Genomic DNA, 6,414 nt, shown 5'->3' with positions numbered 1-6,414 from the left:
CAGCTTTAATACCCTGACTGACGGGGAATGACCATACTATGCCCTGAAACTCCCCATGCCCTTGCCCTCAGCCCCCGCCCAGCCAACTGTTAGCTCTCTAGTCAGTGCACCACCCCCATCCCCACCCCCAACCCAGGCTTCCCTACTACTTAGCTGGGATCAGATAGAGAGAACCCCAGGAGAAAGCCGTTCTGCCTTTGAGCTTTGCGTCCTTGGCTCCCGCTTGAAACACATAACTACCAACAGGCACTCAGACTCCACCCCTTTCTTTTGGGAGTTCTTCAATGCCTGGTTCACGGAGAGCTGCCCACCCCTCAGTTGCTGCTGAGCTATTTTTCCCATTGCGTCAGTCACTGGGACTCTGGGACTTCCTCTGTGTTGAGTTTGTGTCTGCAGATAGTCCGTCAGTCCCGTGGGGAGTGTGAGCCTGCCCCACTGGACCCAGCTGTACTCTGCTCACTTCCAGGTGAAAGTACACGGGCAGGTCAACTCCAGCTCCTTCGCTCTGAAATGTCTAGAGGTCACTGGCCTATATCTAGAATGTGGGAGGCAGGAGGCCATGTCTCCACCCCAAGGTGTGGTCACAGGGTGGCCTTGGGCCTGGTGAGTCCTAGAGTCTCCAGTCTGCGTGGGAAGCTTACATCAACCTTGGCCTCATTTAAGAAGATGGATGATGGTGAGACCTGTTTGGAAAGATAAGGACAGGGAGTGAAATGCTTTGTCATAGTGCCTGCTCTTCAGGAAAAATCACTGCCAGTTAAAAGGTGAAAATGTGGATGGGGAAACAGTGGCCGTTTCCCCATCACCTGGTTCTGGGCATTCTAGAGCCCAGTGGTCCGTGTCGCAGGGCTCCATGCACATGGCCACTGCCTTCCAGGTGGTTTCGCAGCACCTGTTCATCTCCTTTGGGGGCCCTGTGTTCCCAAGCCACGTCTGTTTGTGCTGCTTTGGCATGAGATGTGAGTGAACTGTGGGGTCAGTTCCTAGAAGTAGAATTCTGGCTCAGAGTGTCCATGCTGCTTATTTTATTTTTTTAAATTTTTATTTTTTTAAATATATTTTATTGATTTTTCACAGAGAGGAAGGGAGAGAGATAGAGAGAGTTAGGAACATCGATGAGAGAGAAACATCGATCAGCTGCCTCCTGCACATCCCCCACTGGGGATATGCCCGCAACCCAGGTACATGCCCTTGACCAGAATTGAACCCGGGACCTCTCAGTCCGCAGGCTGACGCTCTATCCACTGAGCCTAACCGGTTTCGGCGCATGGTGCTTATTTTAAGTGTTGGTAGAATTCTGCCAAAGTGCCCACTCGCTTGAAGGGGTCTGTAACGCTTTGCAAGATGGGTGCAGGTAAGTAGCTCCAAACCAGAGCCTCATCTGGAAGTCGGTTCTCTGGGTAGACAGGAGCACAGGCCCTGCATGTGTGTGTGTTTTTGGTACAGTTGACCGTACAGGCGGATGCTGGCCTAGGCGCAGTGGTCGGCAAACTGTGGCTTGCGAGCCACATGCGGCTCTTTGGCCCCTTGAGTGTGGCTCTTCCACAAAATACCGACGTCTGCACATGGCCACAAAGTTTCAATCGCACTTTACGTGTGCGCCCACACGTGGTATTTGTGGAAGAGCCACACTCAAGGGGCCAAAGAGCCTCATGTGGCTCGCAAGCTGCAGTTTGCCAACCACTGGCCTAGGGCATCATTAAGAGCCCTAGGGCCATGGCGGCTGAGAGAAGCAGGCCCGGCCGCCTGTGGGAGAGGCAGGAAAAGCAGGCACAGCCAACCAGGGAAACCTGAGTGTCAGGAACTCCATCCTGTCAGCGCTTCGGCAAGGTAGTGCTGTCAGTTCCTGAGAAATAAGACCAGGAGGAGGCAGGACAAGCCCTGGACCTGCCACTGTGAGTGGTCCCGAGACTCCCCAACCTCCCCACTCTCCATTCTAGGACCCCTCTCCGCAGCACCCCTACTGGTCCAGCTGCTCCCTGCAGTGCTGTTGTGCAGGCCCCAGACAGTGGCTGATTCAGTGGTCATTTGTGCTCACTCTACCAGGAAGCACAACAGCTGGCCCCTGAGTCCCCAGACTCTCTGCAGCCTGATATTTAGCAGAAACCCGCATGCCTCACGGTCGGCATTGCCACTACTGAACTTCCTCGGCCCACATGTCCACTTGGGGGAGCTGAAGGACCCAGCACCAGTCACCTCTGGGGAATGGGGACCTTACTATGTCCCCTGGTACAGGTGCCTGGTCAAGCCTGAGGGCACAGAGGCACCAACTCCCGGGTGGGCCGCTGGGAGGGGCTGAGTGGGCAGTCCACCCCTTAGGGCTGGGTGTCCGGTGGGCTCTTTAAGTCCTGTGTCCCCAGCCAGCAGGTGGGGAAAACAGTGGGGAAGTGACCACTCGATTTCATTGGCAGGAGTGCACTCCTGGCCGGGCAGCCACCTGCCTCACCAGGGCCACATCAGGAGCACATCTAGCTGTCGGGAACTATGTCCACTTGAGATGGTTCCATTCTACCAGCACCCCTACTTTCTCAGTAAAGCTGGTTACAGAGGCCCCAGTGTGTCCTTCCCTGCACAGAGAGGCAAACTAGCCAGTTCAGTGGAGACTTGCTTGGCTTGATGGGTTTTCTCTGCAGAGCTGAAGAGCATCATTAATCCACAGTTGGTTCTAAAGCCTGAATACTAAGAATAATTCCTAACTACAGATAAATCACCAAATACAGTCAACATAACATTCTTGAGTAATTTCACAAATTCTAGTTCTTTAAGCTTAGGGGGAGGGGCACTGAGTCCACAAAATGAATTTTCTTTGATAGTGGGAGTTGACTTGGGGTGAACTTGGGGTGCTGGCCTGGCAAGAAGCCTTACACTTTTACTAACGTTTCCAAGAGAATGCTGTTCACCAGCGGCTCGTGATGGATGGGCGGTGAGCCCTGTCCCTGTCCTCTGCTCCCTGCTGACCTCTGGGCCACGGTGAGCCCTGTCCCTCCCTGAGGATCCCCACCAGCGGGCTGGCCTTCCTTGACGCTAACTCTCAGCCATCACTAACGCTGTCTCCGGCACTGCCCATCTCAGGGCTTAGCCTTACGCCCTGTGTTTTGTAGGTGTTTGTTCCTCTTGTCTACTTTACAAGGGATCACATTTGGTTAAGTTGATGAGTATGTCAGACGGGGTGACGTGTGCCGTTTTCTTCCTGCCTCATGATTTCCAACTTTGTATCCCAAGTAACAGCGTTGCCGTTGTTGTTTTTACAAAATCACAAAGCCACTTCCAGTTACTCAGTCTCAGGGACTCATGTTCAGAGGTCACAGCAGGGAGGGTGTGGCCCCGGTGTCAGCTCAGGAGTCGGGGCTCTCAGCCGAGGAGCAGCACCAGTTTCTCTGATTGGAACCTAAGCTGAAGAGTCGTTAACTCGGCATGAGGAGCCAATATAAACAGTAGTTAACCCAGTGTAAAGACTTGTTAACCAGGCATAATGAATAGTTAACTTGTATAAAAAATATTTAACTAGGTATAAAAATAGTTAGCCAGGCACAAAGAATAGTTAGCCAGCCCAGCTAGCCTGGCTCAGTGGTTGAGCATCGACCTATGAACCAGGAGGTCACAGTTCAATTCCCAGTCAGGCCATATGCCTGGGTTGTGGGCTCAATCCCCAGTAGGGAGCATACAGGAGGCAGCCAATCAATGATTCTCTCTCATCATTGATGTTTCCATCTCTCTCTCTCCCTCTCCCTTCCTCCCTGAGCTCAATAAAAATATATTAAAAAAAGAATAGCCTGCTTGCCACAGAGGGTTGCTAACTGGGAGACTGATGGGCAGTGGGCATGCAGAGGCAAGCTGGCATCTGGGAGGGGGTTGGATGATTCACACGCAGGACCTGAGTAGTGGGGCTGGCCCCAAGCAGGAGGCACCGCTGTCCTGAGCTTGCTTGAAACCTTCCCCCCTCTCCCTCCCTCCCCAACCCCCAGAATGAGTTCGGAAAGGAAACCAGTGGGTGGGAGCATGCAGCTTGCTCAGGAGATCTGAGCCCAAGTCCCAAGAAGGTTGCCAGGGTGTGCCCTTCCCCAGGTGGACACTGACCAAGGGAGGAAGGGAGGGCAGGGAGAGGTGGAGCCAGCCCATGAGAAGCCTGCATGCTTAGCCACAGGGCAGGGACTGAATTCCAAGTGCTCAGACACCTAAATCAGAGGACACCAGAAGCTCGTGCTGTGCTCTGGAAACATGGTGGTGGGTTCTAGGATCAGAGCCAGCAGGCCTGGGACTGGCGGGGGCTGCAGGTGGCCCACGCCCTCACCCTCCTCTCTTCCCTGGCCCGGGCTCCAAGGCTACCAGGTGACAGTGACTCCACACTCCTCCTCCACCAACCTCTCCCTGATCCCATAGGACTCTCACCATGACCAGCCCAAGCCAGACGCTGTCACCAAGCCCTACTGTCTGCAGAGCACTGTAGCATTCCCGCACTGCCCTGACCAGGTCCACACCATATCCTTCTCCACTGGGGCACGGCTGGCACCACTGCTCTCCCTGCAGACTCTTCTCCTCCCTGGCCTGAGGGACCCCTTTAAACTGCAAATATGATTGCGGGGACCTACTCAACACGCACCGCCCCCCCCATGATTTTCACAGCCCTTAGAAAAAGGCCCGAGTTCTATGAAAGCTTAGAGGGCCCCTTGCTCTCCTCCACCTACCTCTCTCTCTCCTCCTCCAGCATCTTTCTCTCCTCCTTCAGCACACCAGCAGCCTCATGCCTGGAACACGCCAAGGCCCTCACCTAGAGCACCTTTCCAGGCATCCTGGCAGCTCCTGACTCCACTCACTCCATTTGAGGTCTGTCAACTTTTCCTGGCCACCTACCTGAAGAGGCCTCCTTTGCTACATTCTGTTCTCTAACTCAGGTCTACTATTCGATTCTTCTGCCCACCTAATGTAGGTTTAACCACAGAAGCAGAACCAGCAGGATATCTGTCTGTCCATCCATCCACCCGCTACCCCCAACACATCCATCCATTCATCTATCCATTCATCCACCAATCAGTCCATCCACCTTCTATGGATCTATTACAGGGAATTGACTTTCACGGTCACAGGGTTGTATGTCCGATTCAGTCCCTGTAAGACTTTCTGCTCATCTGATGCTGGGACTTACGCTCCACAGGGTGGGCGGACAGGAAGGGAGGATCCTGAGCAGCAGGACCTCTCAAGGAAGGGCTGAGCTCCCGGACAGCACCAGCACCTGCTACGAGCACAGCAAGCACTTGTGAAATGGATTAATAGATGAGATGGGTGCATGAGTACATGGGTGACTGGGTGGATAATGGATGGTTGGGTGAATGAGTAGGTGGGTGAATGGTGCATAGATGGATGGATGGGTGGGTGGGTGGATGGGTGAAGGGATGAATAGGTGGGTGGGTAGATGGGTGGATGGATGAGTGGATGGATGTTCAGAAGACATTATTGTTGTTGTTTTACTGATTCAGTATTTAATTAGATTTACTTACATATGTATGCTCTTTATTGTATTTCCATGCTTCATTCCCTCTTGTATATCTATCTATTTTTTTTTCTTGCGGCACAAGCTTTAATTCAATGGCCAGAGAATGGAGAAGTGTGAGTTAAACTCAGATCAATTTCTCATTCTAGAGAAGCCTGGAGGAGATTATGGGGGCAACATAATGAGAGGGAGTCCTATGCATTAGTTTTCCAGGAATAGGCAGGTCTCTTCGCAGAACTGGGGCACCATCCCTTTTCTTCCCTTATGGTCCAAGTTGGATCTGTCATGGCACTTGCTATCTGTGTCAGATAGCATGCTGATGCATTATAATTAGGGTATAATGAGGTTCAGGTCTCCTGGAGGTCAGATTCAACGCCATCTTGGTTCAGGCTGGCTCTGGTCAGTTTTTTGTTATTCGAGTCCTCTCCCTTCTTTTGTGTTATTCCAATAAAAATCAACCAACACAGGTGAAACATGATGGTAGAAGTACAAGTCAAGAGAATTGGATTGTATAACAGTCTGGTGAGAAGCAGGATAGGAACTGGTATCATGTTGATTAGATTACAACATAAAGTGTAATTATATCTTGGCATTTATCTGGTTTGTTAATCATAATGTTCATATATGCACACACCAGGAACTAAGCAATATTCTTAGTATAGTCAGCCTTTTGTATTCTCAGTATCTGTATCTTCTGGCCACCTAATGTAGGTTCAACCAACTTTTGAAGTGATACACAAGCAAATTGGCAAGAAGCACTCATTACTTAATACCAAAAACTTAAAAAAAATCTTAATTATATTGTTGCTGGGTAGTAAACCTCTTATATTTCTATGCTTCGATCTGGGATCAATTTACCTCTGCCAGAAGATATTCTTTTAGTATTCCCCTTCCTGCATGCTTTATGGCAATGAATTCTTGATGAT

Source organism: Myotis nattereri (genome assembly GCF_964212035.1).
Source record: "Myotis nattereri genome assembly, chromosome: 3".
In the NCBI taxonomy this organism is placed as follows: Eukaryota; Metazoa; Chordata; class Mammalia; order Chiroptera; family Vespertilionidae; genus Myotis; species Myotis nattereri.
Note: the sequence above shows the minus strand (reverse complement) of the source record.